This window comes from Neovison vison, chromosome 6 (assembly GCF_020171115.1).
Source record: "Neovison vison isolate M4711 chromosome 6, ASM_NN_V1, whole genome shotgun sequence".
Lineage (NCBI taxonomy): Eukaryota > Metazoa > Chordata > Mammalia > Carnivora > Mustelidae > Neogale > Neogale vison.
Genome location: NC_058096.1, coordinates 98,662,802 through 98,682,822, shown reverse-complemented (window position 1 = coordinate 98,682,822; position 20,021 = coordinate 98,662,802). Strand labels below are relative to the sequence as shown.

Sequence of the window (20,021 nt, the reverse complement as noted above, 5' to 3'; positions counted from 1 at the left end):
ATGACAGGTTGGGGTATACGGTACTGTTGCCCTCAGGCTGCAATTTAGAAGCACAGACACTAAGGCACCTCCCTTCCTAGAGTTTTTTATTCTTTTCATAGCCCAGCAGAATAAGTATAATTTCTTAAAGAAAAAAAAAAAAAAAGGCTGTATCATGAGAAACATGATGCACTCAATGCATGTGTGTCTGGATTTTCAAGCTGACTCCTCTTGGATATGATGAAAGTCAAGCAAACGTCTTAAAAGCCAATGTAACTTTTATAGAGTTAAGAAAAATCCCAAGGCTGGACAGACCAGTTCCATAATAACCTAACTGAATACTGGACAATTCTTTCCAGGCCATAACTATAGAAACTAAGAAGGTATCGATATTGAAAGCATTCATAAGCCTGATTTTCCCTTTTGAAATAGGAAAGTGAATGCCTCCAGAATGTAATGTGCCAAATTCCTCTGTGAATTACAGGCTCTGGGCAGCTGGGTGGAGACCTGGGTTCTGGCAACTGCTTCTGAGAAACCAAGGGTAATTTTCTTACCGTCATAGGCTCTATTCGCTACTCTACAAAGTAAAAATATCAGACTTGAGGCCCTTTAAGCTCCCTCATACCTTGAAAATGTTAAGATTCCACAGGGTTTTTCTTCCCTAACTCTGACAGCCAAATTCTCCTTCAGTGGGTTGTTGAAAAGTCCTCTCATCTCTGCTGACTGATTCTTTACAACTGGCCTTGGGTTCCACAGGGTTTAGCCAACTTTTCTGTACTTTGAGACATTTTCCCCCCCTGAGCTCTAGTCTTTTATAGCCTCTAAAGAAGGGGTTTCCTAGATCTAAAAGACTAAGAAGAACTGGTGGAGGAAGGGGGGCTTTACATCTGAGCCACTGTAAGTAGATGACCTGAGTGACGAGGGTGTGTGGAGCAGTCCAGGCGAGACCCCCATTCGAAGAAACCAGTCTCGAGGTTGTCTCAGCATTGAACTAAAAGACACCTTTTACTGAAATCAGTCCAGAGATGAATTTGTACAACATACGCTTTCCAAAGAGGCAGGTGGCTTTGGACATGCTTTGATCAAGGAAGAAGAGGAAAATAAAATGGAAAAAACCCATGTGGACTGAGTTGCTGAGGTAGGAGGGGCTCGGTGGGTGAGGGACCTAACTGGATAGTGATAGCTTCTTTCCCTTTCATATAATCCCTGCTAGGGTGTGCCCTGCCTGTTACTAAGAATCTTGGAATACAAAATGCATGTCCTTCCTGACGGACAATATAGGTAAGGGGCCTCGGGAAAAATCTTAACCTAAGGAATGTTCCAGGGAGCTGTTTGCCTGGAAGGAAGTTGCCACCCTTTTGTTGTTTCATTTCACTGCTATCACAAACTGACCAGGTGCTACTCGGTGGCACGTGTAAGTTTTCAGGGATTGTGCAAGGAAACGCTGCTTCCCTTCCTTAGTAAATACAATGCTCAGAAAGCATTTGCCCCCATTCTTACTGCTGTATTATTTATATATTTTATTTATATATTCAAAAATAAGAAAAAAAGAAATCTAGCATTTTTATCCTGTCTTAGGTCATTCTATTTTATGAATACTGAGACTATTAAGAGCCTTCTCATATAAATCTTCACATTACTCTCTGTAGAGTTCCTTTTCACTAGGACTGAAAGGAAGAAATTGCTTTTTATGTTTGAAAAGATAATTGAGATCTGTTCCCATGTAGCTGAAGATAACCCTGGAACAACTTCACTTTCATTTGGGAAAAAATAGGTTCCCAATAATACCACAGTTGTGGAGAGCTTACAGGCTGCACTAACTAGGGTACTCTCAACCGGCTTCCTGGGTATAAAACCTACAGGAAACAGCACTCTTTTGACAATGCTTACAACTAGCCCTCCAAGTTGTGACTAGACATGGTCATAATCTAGACACGTGGCATTAAGAAAACCACTATTCAAAGCACATGATAGAGTTCTAATGATGATCTGCTATCACTTACTACCTTCATAATGAAAAAATTTAAGTCATCTATTTGTTTAATCTATAAAACAAAGTATTTGAATATCGTCATTTCTGTGAGAGCATGCTTATTTGTAAGATGAGTTAATAATAATTAGTACTATTTCAGAGAACTTCAGAATATTTTTATAAATATTGTTAAGTTAAATGCAAAATTAAACACTATAAAATGCCTTTTTCATTTACTTCAATAATTTTTAAACTCAATCTGAAATTTAGGACATGGCATTGCACAGAAAACAAAATAATGTTTAAGCATTCCATAACCGAAGATTCCAGAAGATATTTTGATTTGTTTTCTAAGATATTAAATTCACCAAATATCTTACCTCCACACACGTGAAGCTACAAATTATCCCCACAATACTTTCCTCTATAATTAAAAAAGAAAAAATCCAGAAATAATTTAAAGCCAACAACTGAAGTACCCTCACTTATCATTAGCTCTCTCCTGAATACTAAGTTCACTTAATAATTTTAAGGCAAATACAACTGGAATGGAAGCATCACAATATTCCAAGAAGATGGATCTGAACTATTTGTAGACCCGCCAAGGGTATACTGCAACTCAGACAGAACACAGTCCTCACTGAAAAGTTTTCACAGGACCCACAAGGGAAAACCCCTGGAGACAGAACTGAGCTCACAAGCATCCCCCAGCTACAGAGGTTTATGGAGCTAGCACATGAATTTCTAACTCAAACCATAACATACAAAGTATTCACTATAGCTCTTTTTAAAACTTTGGGGTTTTTTCTGCTATATACCAATTATTAATTCTGAAAGTCAGTGTATGTGCGTATATACATGTAGTCACCCTTTTACAGTGGAACATATTACCAGAAACAAAACATACATAAAACTGCCAGAGAAAATGGAAAAACAAAACAGAAAATCTGTACACATTCTAGGACTCTAAAATAAGAGGTAAATATTACCCATTGTCCTGACAAAGAGACGAGGTCTGGTTACTCCTCAGTTTACTATAACCTCTGAACACAGACAGGGGTGACACACCGCATAGTCTACGAGAGGCTATTCAGGTGGTTTCCAAATAGTTATGCGTATTTTACATAAAATCATCATTATATGAACAATATTAACAACCTAAATACTTCCCATATACTTTTTTTTTCCCAATTTATTTATTTTCAGAAAAACAGTATTCATTATTTTTTCACCACACCCAGTGCTCCATGCAAGCTGTGCCCTCTATAATACCCACCACCTGGTACCCCAACCTCCCACCCCCCCGCCACTTCAAACCCCTCAGACCGTTTTTCAGAGTCCATAGTCTCTCATGGTTCACCTCCCCTTCCAATTTACCCAAATTCCCTACTCCTCTCTAACGCCCCTTGTCCTCCATGCTATTATATACTTTTCCAAGAAAAGACGTTAAAAAGTATAAGCACATACATAATAACATCATTTTCTCCATAAAACCCATATACATGAATAATTTCATAGAATTAAGCTAAATAAGTCTTTTAGCTGTTTTTCTTCAATAGGATGCACAAAAGAACTTTTTATTGATCTTTAAAAGTGCTTGATAATAGCATTTTATATTTTTTAAGATTTTATTTATTTGAGAGAAAGTGATAGAGAGTGTGAGCATGAGCAGGTGAGGAGCAGAGGGAGAGGGAGAAGCAGGCTCACCACCGAGTAAGGAGCCTGACTTGGGGCTCCATCCCAGGACCCTGAGATCATGACCTGAGCAGAAAGCAGACACTTAACTGACTGGGCCACCCACATGCCCCAATAATAGCACTTTATGCAAAATGCTTTTCGGAAACATACAGAAATAAAATAAGATTCTGGGATCCTTTTCCTTTTTTCTTAAGATAACTTCTTTCCTTTCTTCCCTTCTTTTTTTTTTTTTTTTTAAAGATTTTATCTATCTGTCAGAGAGAGAGAGTACAATCAAGAGAACAAGCACAAACAGGGAGGACAGCAGGCAGAGGCAGAAGCAGGAACCTGGCCGAGCAAGGAGCTGGATGCGGGACTTGATCCCAGGACCCATAGATTGTGACATGAGCTAAAGGCAGATGCTCAACCAACTGAACCACCCAGGTGTCCCAAGATTCTGGGATTCTTAAGCAGGTTTAGTGAAGAAAGGATTAAAGAAAATAAATAGAAAACACAGGGATTCTGGAGGATAATTTAACTTTAGAAAACTGATGCTTGGGGTGCCTGGGTGGCTCAGTCAGTTAAGCCTCTGCCTTTGGCTGGGGTCATGATCCCAGCGGCCTGGGGTCCAGCCCTGCAATAGGCTCCCTGCTCAGCGGAGAGACTGCTTCTCTCTTTCCCACTCCCCCTGCTTGTGTTCCCTCTCTCTATCTCTCTCTGTCAAATAAATAAATATAATCTTTAAAAAAAAGAGAGAGAGAGAGAGAAAAAAATACAGATACTTTATGACCATGCCTATCTATGATCATCTTGATATCATCCTATGTATTATATTTCACAGATGTAGTTACATGTTTGATTATACACTAAATAGAAAACTTGGGTGGTCTGGGGATTTTCTTGATGATAGCATCACAAGAACATAATTAAATAAAAATGTCATTAGCAGTCGATTAAAAAATATCTTGAACAAAATGTCTCTAGTAAAGGTGACAATTCACAAGACATTAGACTACTAGAAATCATAGCAACAAATAAGCATTATATTAGTTTTTTCATTGTTTTAAGAAGGAAGTTTTCTCACTCAAAAAAAGTGAAATGTGTGAGCAATCTTATATTGTTTTTATCAACAAGCCTAACCATAGAAGCCCAGTCAAGCCAATGTCAACAAAGCCAATCCCTTCAAAGAACAAAGGTATCTGACTGATTAAGTAAGACCTGTAAAATAAATCCCCTCTCCCCAACTGCTTTGCTCTCCCCTGAGATCCTGTTGTCCACCTTTATAAAAATGGTTATATTAATATATTAATATAAGGACACTTAGTTGGTAAACCCCAGATACGGTAAACTTGATTACAAATAAAAATTCCACAAGCAGAGAAAAAAAAGGCAGTATTTGGTCAATGTTGGAAAAGATCTGCACTACAAGTTGGTCACACCATTTCTCCAGCGTTCCATTGGAGGATAAAGATAAGACTTTCCCCACTCTCCACAAATCTGGGTTTCTGTGTTGGTTGAGTTATTGAGCCCAAGAGACAGCCAGCTTCTCTGGAAGCTCACTTTTCCTCAACCTCAAGCACACCTTGAAACTCAGCAGGCACACACAAGCTCACGTGAGCGTGAGCGCGCATGTACACACACACAAACTCCGTAATAGAAACTGCTTGATTTTCTGATTGGAAACACTTCAGAGGCTGTTGGCACTTACCTTGCAAAGATGTGTTAGGTAAACTTGCTTCATTCTCTCCCATTTTATAATTTCTTTTTAAAGGGGGCCAAGCAGTTTCAAGTTGTGTCAGTTACCTTGCAAGCTTGGTGACCTTCTGACTTTCTACTGTGGTACTGTAACAGTATACTACCTGCTTTCTTCTGTGAATAATTACCATTCTGCTTCCTGAATTACCTGGGCTTGCAGGACCTGTTTTGCTGTGAAATGAGATCACATCCTTTGATCCAATGCACTGCTATTAATGTGTGTTTCACAAAATGTGGCTTTGTTTCAGTTTTGGTATTAACTTTTAATTCTCTACTTTCACTTTAGTCTAAAACATATTTACATTTTTCTGGAACGTCAATACTACCAACACACCATCTTGCAGAGCCAGAGTTTTGTTTGTTTTTTAGTGTTTCTGATATGCTTCTCTTATAGAAATAAAAATTTAAAGTGAATTTTGCAATGTTCATTAAAAAAAAAATAAATACAGAGACATAAGGAATAGCACGGGTATCAGTTTTGTGCCGTCATGGAAAGACAGTCTTGGAGTACCACCAGTACTAGCTATGGAACTGTAAGTGAGGGCTATACTTTCTCTGAGTCTCAGTTTCCTCAACTGTAAAATGGGGATGATGTCTATTTTAGAAGATTTTTAGTGAAGATTGAAAGCAATCATGTCTGTGCTAAACACTGTGAATAGCAGATGATATACAGAACACAGGCAGAGTTTTTCCTACCCGCCTCCTCTTCCTTTTCCATTCCTCTTCTTCCTTCTTTCTCTCCTCTTGTCCCTCCTCCCTCTGAAAGTGCAAAGTATGCCCAGGAAGAACACTGATGTCACTAGGTCCTGATGTCATTTCTCTACTTATTAATGGGGGGATCTTAGACAAATGATCCGATCTGATTTCAGAGTGTCTCAAAGTCCTCATTTGTGAAAAGATACTTTCACAAAAATATTTGCATTGCCTTCCGACTAGGAACAGAAAGAGTATTAGTCTAAACTAGTGTACTTCAAGCAAAAAATAATCTCCAGCAAAGATAAGCAACAAATTGGAGATTTATCTTTTGTTCATTTGTAAAAGTGAGAGAGGACATAGATCACAAAAATAAATCAATTTATTTAAATTCTGTCTCCCATAAGATATTCAGAATAAAAAATAATCTCTCTTTTCTCCCTCTAGAATTCCTTAAATTTAAACTTTGTTCAGACTGGTTTAAAAAAATCCAAGGTTTAAACACCTACTCCTTTGACTGTTCTTTGATTTTCAATTTGGAAAGAATCTGCATACCATGTTCCTTAGCTCATTAATGAAAAAGTTGATTATATATGTAAACAAATAAGGTAAACAACTAGAATAGTTATTCTCAGAAATATTAGAAATGGAAACAAATGTGACAGTAAAAAAAAAAGTCCTTATCACAGGGGCGCCTGGGTGGCACAGTTAAGAGGCCAACTCTTGGTTTCAGCTCAGGTCGTGGTCTCAGTGCCATGAGATCAAGCTCTGAGTCAGGCTCTGCACTCAGTGTAGATTCTGCTTGAGTTTCTCTCTCCCTCCCCGTCTGCCCCTACCCACTGTGGGCATGCTCTCTCTCTCAAATAAATAAATATTTTAAAAAATCCTCACCACAGTTAAATTATAGTTCTCTCTTTCATTACCTTTCTGGGTCTTAGTTTCTTCATCTATAAATTGATCTGGAACATTTACTGTCTAAGCCCCATTCTCTCATTATAAATACTAAAACCTCTGATTTAAAAATCTAAGTGGTTGTTTGTTCCAGAATAGTCTTTACTTTGTACAACTGCATAATATAACATATATACTGTGCAACATACTTTACCAAATGTAACCTGAATTTGAATGATAGCAAATAAAACACTATAATCATCACATTTGGACTTCCCCCAACAGGAGGAACACACATAACAATCCTCCCTCATTATGACAACTTGGAAATGTATTTACATACTGGTTGCAGGCACCTGAAATTAGTCACTAACCAGTCTAAAATACTCATTATCTACCAGTTGAATCAAACATGTGTGAAGTTACAATGAAAGCAGCATAGAGAAGTCCTATTTTTGAGCAGAGGAAAAGCATAAAAACACCAGGAACCCCCAAAGTACTTGCCATTGCCCAGAGAGTAACATAAATATACACTCAGTTATACTGAAATAGCTTCAGCATTTATAAAGCTCCATGCACTCAGTTACTCATTCTCCCTCTTGGGTACCTCATAGGTCTAAAAACTTCTTCCTTCATCACTTTCCCTTTGTCTAATTCACATGCAGGAATTCTTGAACCTAATCTTGGTTGAGGCTTCCTCTCTCTGTTGCCAGATGCCCAACAACCTAGAACTTCTCCTCTCACCACGGCTCTTCTCACACTGTGTTGTACGTACTGCTTATTCTGTCCTTGGGAGCTGCTGTGTGACAGGCCTCTTCTGCCCCCACCACTATCCCTGAAATCGTGCAAGGTAGCATAGTTCCTGACACATACTAACTGCCTTCCACGGTTTTTGTAAAGATGAACAAGATTATCATCATCACAAAAGGAGAGCTAAAGGATCTCAAAGAAAAGAAGGACATAGACTAGCAAGAAGATGATAAAACATATTTCAGGAGGGGAAAATGCCAAATTAAATTGCAAAAGTGGAAAGAAGAGGGGTGACTAGTTAGGTTTATCTGCAAGAGTAAATAAATAATTTAAGAGCTAGAAGGATAACAGGGATGAGGACATTTATGACAATTTTCAAAAAAGAGAGGGAAATAAAGAATACCTATATAGTGACTGCATTAGTTTAACGTGCGTGCGCACACACACAAACACACAAACACACACCCCCCTCCCAGAAATAAACACTGGTAGCATTAGCCAGAATAGCTGACTGAATGGTGAAAGGAATGCGAATCATACAATTATCAACATTTTTGGAATATTGGAAAGAAAGTGATGAGAGTGACTGGGTTCTTTTGTACATTCCAAGACAGTGCTGTAAAAATTACCAAGCACATTTTTAAACAACTTAGATGACTTAAGAGAAAACAACATTCACAACCCTATCATCTTTCTGTATTTCTACCATTCTATTCTAAAGCAAACTTCACGGAGAGAGTGGCCACAGAAAAAGGTTATAAATGCTATCTTTTATCATTCAGTTTGAGGGTTCTATGTAGAAATTAAACAACAGGAAGAAACCAATGTTGAAGTTTAAACTTGTCATGGGTAATTATTAAAGTGATTATGTAGTTCTGTTTTTCAAGGGAAGATACATGTGAATATTTGAAAAAAAATATGAAGTAGTTATTCAAAATTCTGAATGGTGGCACTGTCTTCTAAAGCATGGAGCCCTGTGTAGGTAAAATGTTACACATTTAGTAACAGACCTGGCATTTCATCACTTAGCATTTTTGTTTAAAGATTCTTTGTTGAAGCTTAAATTCTGCTGTTTGATGGTTGCCAAGAATTTCTAGTTGGGATTGTCTGATCCTTACAGCTGCTAAGTACTTTTGAGTCCTACCAGAAGTAGTCTGTTTCTAAACTAGGAAAGGGAGAGAATGCATATTCTGTACAGGAAGAATGGGTAGAAATAAATAAGATTTTCTGATGCTTAGGAATACTGGCTGAACATATTCCGCATCCTCTATTCTGAATCTAGGTATCTACCCAGTTGCCCTAGAGAGAAACTTATTTATCCTTAGTTCTAGTCTCCCACATTCCCCAAATAATCACAAAGTCCTAACAATTACTCCTGTCACTGAAATTCACCTCAACTTTCCATATTCTCTAGGTAAGGCGATCATCGTCATCTCTCACTAAGACACAAACTCCCTAAATGAATTCTCCCTTTCCTTTAATCCATCCTTTCTGTAACTATAGAGTCATCTAGCAGATGGAGTGATCTTCCTAAAACATAGTCATGCCACTTCCATACTCGCGTGTGTTCACTGGTCCCACAGCCTACTCAATAGTATCGATACATTATCACCACCCTCCCACTGACTCCTAACCTCCCATTAGGACTTAGTTCATCGAAATTAGGCTTCTCTGACATTCCTAAGCACATCTGATCTGAATTCCAAACAGCTGAATACATAACTACATTGACTTTTCTATACCTGTGAATTTATATATAGCTGGTCAAAAAAAAATTAAAGCATACTCAGTGCATTGTATCAGGATTGACTTGTGGGCAAAAATAACCTAAGCTTTTAATTCTCTCTCTCTCTCTTTTTCATAAAATTGGCATGCAAAATCTTAAGAAAATTTGTATTGATGGAGAACAAAGAAAGTAACTACTACTTTCAATAGTAATAAGACATATCTATTAACAAGGAAATAAGTAATGATGACAAGGAGAGTATCATCATTTTCATGATCTTTCTACTATAGTCTTAATAAATGAAGTAGCAAAGGAACTATATAAATTATATGCTAACACACACATGCACATACAACAGAGTTGCTTACCAATTACTGGTGGTTTATAGGTGATTTCACATGATTAAGATATACAATGACTCACCCCAAAATAACAGACCCATGGAGGTGCTGAGTTGAAAGTCAGGTGGGAGGGATGCTACAAAGCAGTCTAATTTGCTGCTGGGAACAACACTCTTCTAGACTGTGGTAGAACTTTAAAACACAACATTAAATACAAGCTTGTAATCATAGTATATAGTGACCTCTACACCTTTTATGAGGATCTCACAAAATCTTGGCCTACATGCCAGAAAATTTTAAAGCAATATCCTCTTACTAGCAATCTCAGCCTCATCCATGAGAGTCTACTGATGGTGGGAAGACTAGTTATGACTATCATCCAAGTATCATTTGAAAAAGAGAAAATAGTAAAGTTTTAACGTATATTTAATAGTATCATGGAACATAAAATGAAGTACACACACACAAATACTTGATTAATCTACACAGAGCTATTCCACAAACGCTGTCAAAACTCCCTCAAGAGGAACCCTGAGGAAAGCATTGAAGGAAGATACATGCTAACTGCCTGAGACAACATAGAATGGGGGACTTTTCAATTTGAGATTATCAGGACACTTAAATATCTCCAGTAAGGCTGGAAAAAGTCTCCAGCCAAAACCCTAGAACACCAAGGTTTAATAGGAATACCAAATTGATAGAATGATTTCTCTTATCCTTTTAAAATGCAATGAGAATGCCTAAATGATATTAGCTTGGAGATAAGTTTATTTGCTCAAAACATCCTGATATGACTGTTCTTCAAAAAGGAAGTCTCATCTGCATATCAAAGAATGCTTGAACACCTCTGATAATGTAAGTGCATCCCAGTCCTGCATGCTGAAAGGTAAAATGTCTCTGGTCTTCAGCCTCTTCATAATAGCCTTAAAAAGCAAGACAACAGGGCGCCTGCGGTTCAGTCATTAAGCCTCTGCCTTTTGCTCAGGTCATGACCCCAGAGTCCTCGGATACAGGCCTACATCAGGCTCCCTGACCAGCAGAAAGCCTGCTTTTCCCTCTCCCACTCCCCCTGCTTGTGTTCCCTCTCTCTGTCAAATAAATAAATAAAATCTTTTAAAAATGAAGAAAAAAAAAAAAAAGCAAGACAACAACTAATGCTAACTGTGCTGTAGAAATTTGGCAAATACTAACTAAAAGAAAACAAATTTAACAGCTATTCAGGGGGTAACAGCCTTCTCTGTGAAGGTGAAGCTGAGGTAAAAGGTGGGGATTCTCATTGTCTTTAGAACATTTTATCCCTTTCATTTAACATCTTAGTATCAGAACACAGTAACTGTAGCAATCACTCATTAAATTTAACACTAAGTGTCTTAGTTTCAATTCATGAATATGAACAAAAGTAGTAAAGAATAACTAATTATGAGGAATCAAAGGAAATTAGGGTATCTTCTGTTACATAATATTTCTTTGATTTATTTTTTTTAATGTTTTTCTTCTTCCCCTTCCTCCTTTTTTTGAATAGTCAAAGTGGCGTAAGAAGCATTCATAAGGGGGAAAAAAAAGATTCCAGGAGAACTACTTTTGTTCAGCATCATAATGGGCCACTACTTTCTAGTGTGAATGTTTTCTTTCTGAAAGCTCCTCTTCTACTTTCCCGCTGACTTCCCGCCAGCTAGCATTGTTAGAGAAAAGGAGAGGAAGGATTAAAGTCTTCAACCTCTCCCTAAGTAGCTAGTACTTAAAATAGACTTTCTCTAAAGTGACTGGCTGTCTTTTCTATGGTGACCAGATTTACAAAACGAAAAAAAAAAAAAAAAAAGTCACAGAACAAATGAGGAAAGATAAACATAGCTTCTTTGGATGGACTTTATGGAATAATGGGCTAAATGGAGAAAAATCTATGGAAAAAAATAGAAGCTCAGGAAGACACTGGGAACTACAGTATCTGATCACCATGAACAATAAGGGACTTGCATGTGAGCAATTTTAAGACTGAATAAACATAAAAATAGAGCTAGACAGGCCTTGGCTAAAGCTACCTTTAAATACTTATTTTATTCCCTCATACCTGTTCTAAAATCTTTAGTTTTCCTGTAGACTAACCCATCAATTTTTATTTCCTAAACATTTTTTGTTTGTTTGTTTAAAAAGCTGGGCAAATATGGCCCCGTCTTCCAATTCTCAAGGCAGATATTGAAAGCATTTCTTAGCTGCTGTTTTTAGATCTGCCAGATTCATAAGTATTTAATACTTGGTAATTGATCAATTGAAAACAATTATATTTCATCTTTCTCCTAAAATCTTTAAAATGAGAGAGTGAGGGAGATTATCAATTAAAAATGTTACTAGTATTCAGTTTCCTTCTTAAGGGGCCAGAATATTCCACCTCAAAATATGACACTTTGGCTTGAGGATTGTTTTGAGCTGAACCCAATTAGCTCTGTGCCTTCTCCCCTTTCTATTTACAAGAAGGACATAAATTTCCATCAGTAATAGTGTTTCCCATTCCCTTACCAGGAAGGGAACTACTCTGGAGACAACTTTCAGTACCTCAAATAATTCCTATCTGAAACAAAAAATAAAACCAAACCATTAAATAACCCTTGTTTTAGAGTACAATCCTTCTACTCCCCTTCTCATAATTTTCCTCCTTCTTACAGAAATCCTTACAGAAATTTTCCTTTGTCTAGCCTAAAATAGTATATAAGCCTCAAATATCTGTTTCCTTGAATTTCCTTGAATTCCTTGAATTCCCAGTGTGTATGCATGTAATTAAATCTATTTTTTTTCCTCCTGTTATTCCGTGTTTTGTCAGTTTAATTTGCAGGGTCCCCAGCCACTGACCCTAGGAGAACAAAGGAAAAAAGCTCTCTACCTCTCCTATACCTCTTTTCTTCAGTTTTCCTAAAATCTTAAAAAAAAAAAAAACAAAAAAAAACAAAACTCCTTTACTTCAGATTGGTGATAAATTGAAAATTATAATATTTTAAAGTTCACAACAGTTTAAAGAAATGAACTGAGATTGAATTACCCCTATTAGCACCTAATAAAACACAAGTTAAATAGTGAAAACAAAGATGACAGTGTAAAATGCATCAAGAAACTTGGAAGGCAATTTAAATTATTAAAGCTAAAATTAAAGAGAACACTCTACTTTCTAATTTAAGGGTTATTTTATGACATCACAAACACTGCACTTATCTGCCCTCAGACACTTTTGTTTGTCTCTGAACTTTCTTTAACAAGTGGAATCTGAGTGAGTTTAGTGGTTATTCACTTTCCAGTGAGTCTAATTTCTTTATATAACTCTATTTCCTTTGTTTCTTGTTTATCCTTTAAAGCACTTAAATACATGACCCTTGGCTTTTTACTAACAAAGTCATCTGAGCTCTCTTTCCAATTTCAGTGTCCAAATGTATGTAAATATATACAACTGTATCGATATAATAATCCATCTTTACCACCAAATTAACAAGCTAGAACTGCTTTATTTGAATTTTGTTAATGAGCTAAAGATGATTCCATTAAGTGGCCAATCTCAATGTAAGTTATATATAAAGAGAAAATTGCCCTTAGCAAAGCAAGTTAACTTTAAATGTTTATCATACTCTCTTTCACTGCTGGTGGCATACAAATGTCATTTACATCCTGTTTGTCCCTTCATGTAGATCTATGTTTAAGTTTCCTACTGCCTAAAAATCGCCCTTGTGGATCAGCAAGCTGCAGGACTCACTGATGCTGCTGCCTAAGGCAGATGCCATGGACCCAAAGCAGGTGGAGCACTCCACTTACTTCTTCAGCTGACATGGCAACCAGCTGTCCCCAGCAGGATGCAGTGTGTGCAGCCCACCCTGTTACCATAGTGTAAAAAAAGCCCAGTTGCAGCCAACCCAACCCAAACCATTCCTTGTACTTCTTGTCCAATGATAACAAATTCTCCCAGTTTATCTGAAAAAAGTCCTTGCTTAGCTTTTGTCCTTAAGAAATTTTTTTTTCTATACATTGAAATATTTCTTGGGGAGCCTGGGTGGCTCCCTCAGTTGGGCATCCAACTCTTGACTTTACCTCAGGTCATGATCTCAGGGTTATGAGACTGAGCCCCAAGTCCAGCTTCATGCTGGGCATGGAGCCTGCTCGAGATTTTCTCTCCCTTTCGCTGCCCCTCCCCTCCAATTAAAAACATTCTTTTTTCTTTCAGCATTTTATTTTTTTCCCTGTTTGTTACCTGGCTTACATAGTTTCTATCAAAGAAAAAAATATTCTATGGTTTTTCTTAACCTTTATCTTCTGTATACCATGTCTTTTGCCTCTTGCTGTTTTTTGTTGTATTTTTTTTAAAGATTTTTTATTTATTTATTTGACAGAGAGAGATCACAAGTAGGCAGAGAGGCAGGCAGAGAGAGAGAGAAGAGGAAGCATTCTCCCTGCTGAGCAGAGAGCCCGATGCGGGACTCGATCCCAGGACCCTGAGATCATGACCTGAGCCGAAGGCAGCAGCTTAACCCACTGAGCTACCCAGGCGCCCTGCCTCTTGCTGTTTTGATGTATTCTCTGCACTCATTCTTAGTCCATTTGATTATTCTGTGACTTGGTAGAATTTTCTTTGTGTTTATCATGCTTGGGAGTTTGTTGATTTTTTTAGCTTTGTCAGCTTATAATATTCATCAAATTCTAGAAAAAAAAAAGTTCCATTGTTGCTATCTTCAAATATTTTGTCTCTCCTTCCTTCTTAAATTAAAGACTAACAACAGATTTTTTAAATTAATCATATAATAGTGTAGTGGAATAATCTATAACTGTTTATGCAGAAGTACTCATTCACTTACAAAAGATCCAACACATTGTTGCATTATATTTTTGTCATGACATATGCTAAAAATAATACAACTATACCTATATTACAGAATTACTGGTGATTGTCTAATTTCTTCCTTTCATCCTTGATTTTTTAATATTTTAAAACTAGTTATATATTACTTTTAGAATAAAAATAAAGCATTTATTTACCAATTTGAGGGAAAAAAGTCTTATTTGTGATTCCTGTTCTTCAAAATAAATTAGAAAGATAAAAGAGATCTTAAACTTTGCTTTCAAAAGTGCCAAGGATATCCACACAATTTATCTATACTTTATGTCTCTGATGTTTATAAACAGAAACTGAGCTTGTTAGTGTTGGTAAATAGCTAATAAAAGAAATATCTATATGTGTATAAATAATCAATAAGTATTTAGTAAATTTAGTTAATAAGGAAAGAAATTTTTGTAAACTTTAATTAGAATTCCTAAAAGGGGCCTAGGAGGAAAAACTGTGGTATAATTAAAAAACAATAAAACTCAGATGTTCTATTTATGGGAAGGTCAGTGGGAGATAAATGTCACTCAGTAGATATTGCACAGCTTCTTTTTTATAAACTCATACTTTTATAAAAACTAATACAAGTATCTTAGCCACCATGTTGATTGGAGGAATTTTAGTTAGAAAAGAGAAACAGCAGGTCAGCAAGACTATTTTGTTTGAGCTGGGAAGAAAGCAGACAAGAAGCCACCTAAGGAAAAACTGTCACTCTCCAGAGAACTAGCAAAATAAGAAAAGTAGCTTGATGTTTCCTATTCTTTATGAACACCATCTTCTGATAATCATTAGTATATTATCACCAACAAAAATATAGACAGAAAAAATAGAATTTCAATAACAAATTATTTCATTCTCAGAGGTATCCAGTATTGGGGTGACTGGGTGGCTCAGTGGGTTAAGCGTCTGCCTTTGGCTCAGGTCATGATCTCAGGGTCCTGGGACGGAGCCCTGGGCAGGGAATCTGTTGCTTCTCCCTCTCCCCTTGCCCCTTTCCCCAGCTTGTGCACTTGCTCTCTAATAAATAAAATCTTTTTTTAGTAAAAAAGAAGTATCCAGTATTCGCCTTTAAATATAAATCCCAGAGAGAGAAAAGGAGGAGTATGTAGGTAAATATAGATACGATATAGATGTAGAAAGATATAATTATATGCAGAGGTGTAGGCATGAATAGAGAGATTAAAATCTAACAATGTACAGACCATTTTGAAACACTTTTTTGTTAAAATTATGCAGTGGATATCATTCTACTGAGATCTTCTTGATGGACTTTGGAGTCATAAATGTGATTAAGATCCTGGCCACTACTTAATCCTAGTATGACCTTGTACAAATTGTTTCACTTCTCTGAGCCTCAGCTTTTTTTTTTTCATTAAAATGGAGAAAATACCTGAGCCTCCATAGTGGATTAAGGTGATAATTCCATATGATAATGCAGGGCCTGATCATAATGGGCTCTCAACAAACTTTGACTCTAATACAGATCATTGTGTTTGCTTAATCATTATTATAAGATTTACAAATAACTTTTGGAATGTTTTCCCAAATCTCAGTGATCTTCTGTTATCTATTCCCCACATCCACAGGGGAAGAACATTTTGTTCTATGCAATATAGTTCACTCCACAGGTTATAGTTGACCAAACCAATATGTACATAAAACTCCAAGTAGAAGACCAGAGACTTTTTTCCCCCTGCAATTTTGATTTGAGACTGAAGGAGAATTAAAGTTAGGCTTGTAACATGTAATGTCAGGAGTTATGTGCATAACCATGTTCAGTTCAGCTATGTTAAAGGGGTAACTGAAAACAACAATGAATTTAGGTTGTGAACATATCATGAAGGATTCTTGCTCAATCTGCTAGTTATAATAAACGTGCATTTTAAAATTTCTTAATTTATTTAGGCTAATGCTAGCTTGAATTGGTTTTGTTATTTATAACCAAACAGTTTTAATGACTAGAACTGTTAAAGATAACTATCCCAACAACAGGTACAAATGGCCTCGGGCAGGGCTGTTGACAGTCCTAAATGAGAATGATATCTAGGGCTTCTAATTTATTTTTTAACAATAGTAAATCATAGCACATGCTATAAAGAACACATCATTGCATCCTTACAAAAACCTCAAAAAAGCCAACACTATGTTATACACTAAGTAACTGAGGTTCAAAAACAAATAACATTGCCAAGGTCCTAAGTGATGGAAATGGCATTTGAAGAGACTTTAGTATCTTTCTGACACCAAAGTTCTATTATATCATTCATTCATTCGGTAAATGTTTACTGATTACTTACTATTTACCACAAGCTATGATATTTAGCTTTCCTACATTTAATAAGGCCTCATTATGTGCCAAGTAATTTACACATATTAACTCACATAATCTTTGTTCTATAATGTCCATTTTACAGATGACACCCAAAAAGAGAGGAAACTTGCCTGAAGACTTGCTAGTGACAGAGCCAGGATTGAAACTAAGCAATGTGGTTCTTACTAACTCTTTTTTTTTTTATCTCTACTGCTGTCTGTATGAGGTGCAGGGTATACAGATACAGTTTCTGACACTCTCATAGAGGTTACATTCCAGCTGGAGACAGAGAGGAGAGCAAAGCAAACAAACAAGTACTAGCTATAACAGGGTTATGTAAGAAAAGGGCAGGATGTGATGTGAAAGAATAACAAGATGTCAGTAGTAGTTTATAGAAGTAACATTAGAAACAGATATAAAATTTGAGGAGCCCAGCCACAGAAATGTTTGGAGGACAGTGAGAGAACATGAGAGAAAGCCTAGAGGTGGAAACGAACTTGGTCTTTTTGTTCAGTTGAAGGAAGGCCACTGTGCCTGAAGCAAAGGAGTAGTTACATATTAAGCCATGAGAACTGTGGCAATAAATGGTCAGGTTTAATACTGGTTTTATAGTTCTTCACTAGGTGAAATAAAATTTCCCCACAAAGTTAATAAGAATTATTAATCAAAAAATCTTATTTTCAAAATAATTTATATATGTCTAATAAAAGAAATCATTTTGACTGTCTTTCTTTTATCCATTCTAGAAGAAAAATTATTGCCATTTGGTTCCATGTGTGAACAAAGCACAGCCATTACTGAATGGCTACTCTTCCAACTGCAGACACAAAGGTCTCTATACCATAAACAATAACCAGGTAGTTTGCTTGCTCAGTTCACTCTTAATTTCCTGGTTATCTGCTCAGTTATATTGGTTATTTTGGTTATAATGGTTATATTGCTCATGGCAATTATACTAAATTAACTATCAGTTTCACTGGTTAAAAGTAAAATCCATTATGTTGATGCATGATACATAAACTATTGTAAATATCTGCAGGTGTAGGTGTATAGCTCTTAAAAATTTAATTCACAAACTAACCAGTCATATCCACTCATACATTTGAAATGTGAATTCTTTAATTATATTTCAGAACTTTAATTTTAAGCATACTAATTAAATTCATAGTCAAAATCAGAATGCTACTCAGAAATTTTGTGAAAGGGGATTATCAGTAATACTCTTCTGTCAGAAAGGGTATACATTTATAATGTCTTCTTATGAGTTCATTAAAATACAATAATTCCTTATAATTAATATTTTATAAACTAAAATATCAAAATCTATGTGTACTAACTTTTCTATTAAAAAAACTTTTTTAAAGGTTTATTTATTTTACAGAGCAAGATAAAGGAGAGCACAAGTAGGGAGAGGGGCAGAGGGAGACAGAGAGAGAGAGAGAGAGAAATCTCAAACAGACTCCCCACTGAGCACAGAGCCCATCACAGGACTTGATCTCATGACCCCAAGACCAAAGATTATGGCCTCAGCCAAAACCAAGAGCTGGATGTTCAACCAAGTGAGCCACCCTGAGTGCACCCCAGTTAAAGCTTTAATGTAACAAATGAATGACATATCACTGAATGAAATTACATGTAATTGTAATCATAAAAAATAAGCAATAGTCTATGAAACTCAGTCTAATAAGCCATTTAAATTAGTATGATGATTACTTTTCTAGAACTCTGATCCTTAAAATAATAGGAAGTGTTAAACATGGAACAATAAATCCATCTGGCTTATAGATCTTAAGAGTTGATATTTTGTTTAAAATAAAATAACTATACGAAGTTTATTTTCTAGAAATCACTAAAGTTTTTACTGGCTTCCAATAAGATTTAAAAAAAAAAGCAGATTCTAAAATGATATTGCAAAAAGAATAATTTGTGTTATAGAGAAAATCTTAAATTTTCTTTCATTAAGATAGAGTAGAGGGTTGTGAGAATGGGCTTGTTCTTATATCTACTAGATGGACATACTCTTCTTGCTTAAAGAGAATGTTAAAGTATCATTTCATTTTTGCAAAGAGATACATACAAAATCTGTTGACCAATATATTTCTACTTATTAAAAAATTCTGGAACAGTCTATGCTTTAAGGTGTTGAAATTATATATGTTGCTATATATTTGGGCTTGGTGGTGCTTTGCAAATTTGCCCTCTAGGAATACTGCAGCCTTATACCCCAGCAAGGAATATAAAGCATTTGCTTAATAAGAATTTAGGTTGGCCAAAAAGTCCTTCAAATGGAACATTTTAATTAGAACCTCTCGATGAGAAAAACTGCAAGTTTTTTTTCTTTTTCTTTTCTTCTTTCTTTCTTTTTTTAAGGAAAAGAAGCTTAACTTACATCTTTACAAAAAACAAACAAACAAAAAAACACCCAGACACTTGGGGGGAAGAGCAAACAAATCTGGTTTTAAATTATATCTACTCTGATGGCAGTAAATCTTTCAAAAACATACATTTACAAAGATATAAACTACTTTCATCTTTTACATCCTCTTAACACCTTTAACAGAAATTACCTTCATAAAGTATACCTCAGTGTTATAATAGTTAAGTGGAAAAACAGGGATACAGGGGTCAGTGTAGGTAAGTAAGTCACTTTCCTTTTTTGTCCTATTTATTTGGGAAAAATTCTGTCTTTTCACTCTCAATAGATCAAGAAAGAAATATTAAGTACTTTTGGTAGAGACATAGGGACTAAAACTAAATTCCTAGTGGAACATAAAACCAAACCAAAGCACCCATGTTGTACATTCCCTCATCATGTAGGTCATCAGTTGTTTTCTCCACATCCTTGATGTACCCACATGGATGCTCTTGATTATCTAAGAACAAGGCCCACCATCAAGCCTCCTGCCTTTGCACATGCATTTCCCTGTACTCGAGATGCACTTACACATACGACAAGTAAATGTATCTACAGGTATATGATATACCACATATTCATCAAGGCACAGCTCGTTCCATAAGTCACTTCTCTGAGCTGGTTTTCTTTGGCATTCTCCCTTGTCCCTGACCCCAGTGCC

General features: G+C 36.2%; 1 protein-coding gene across 2 annotated transcripts in view; it reads right to left on the bottom strand.

The window, feature by feature from the left end:
• Positions 1-20,021, bottom strand: part of NAALADL2 (N-acetylated alpha-linked acidic dipeptidase like 2) — a 1,286,203-nt gene that overhangs the window by 930,911 nt on the left and 335,271 nt on the right. The window lies entirely within an intron of this gene.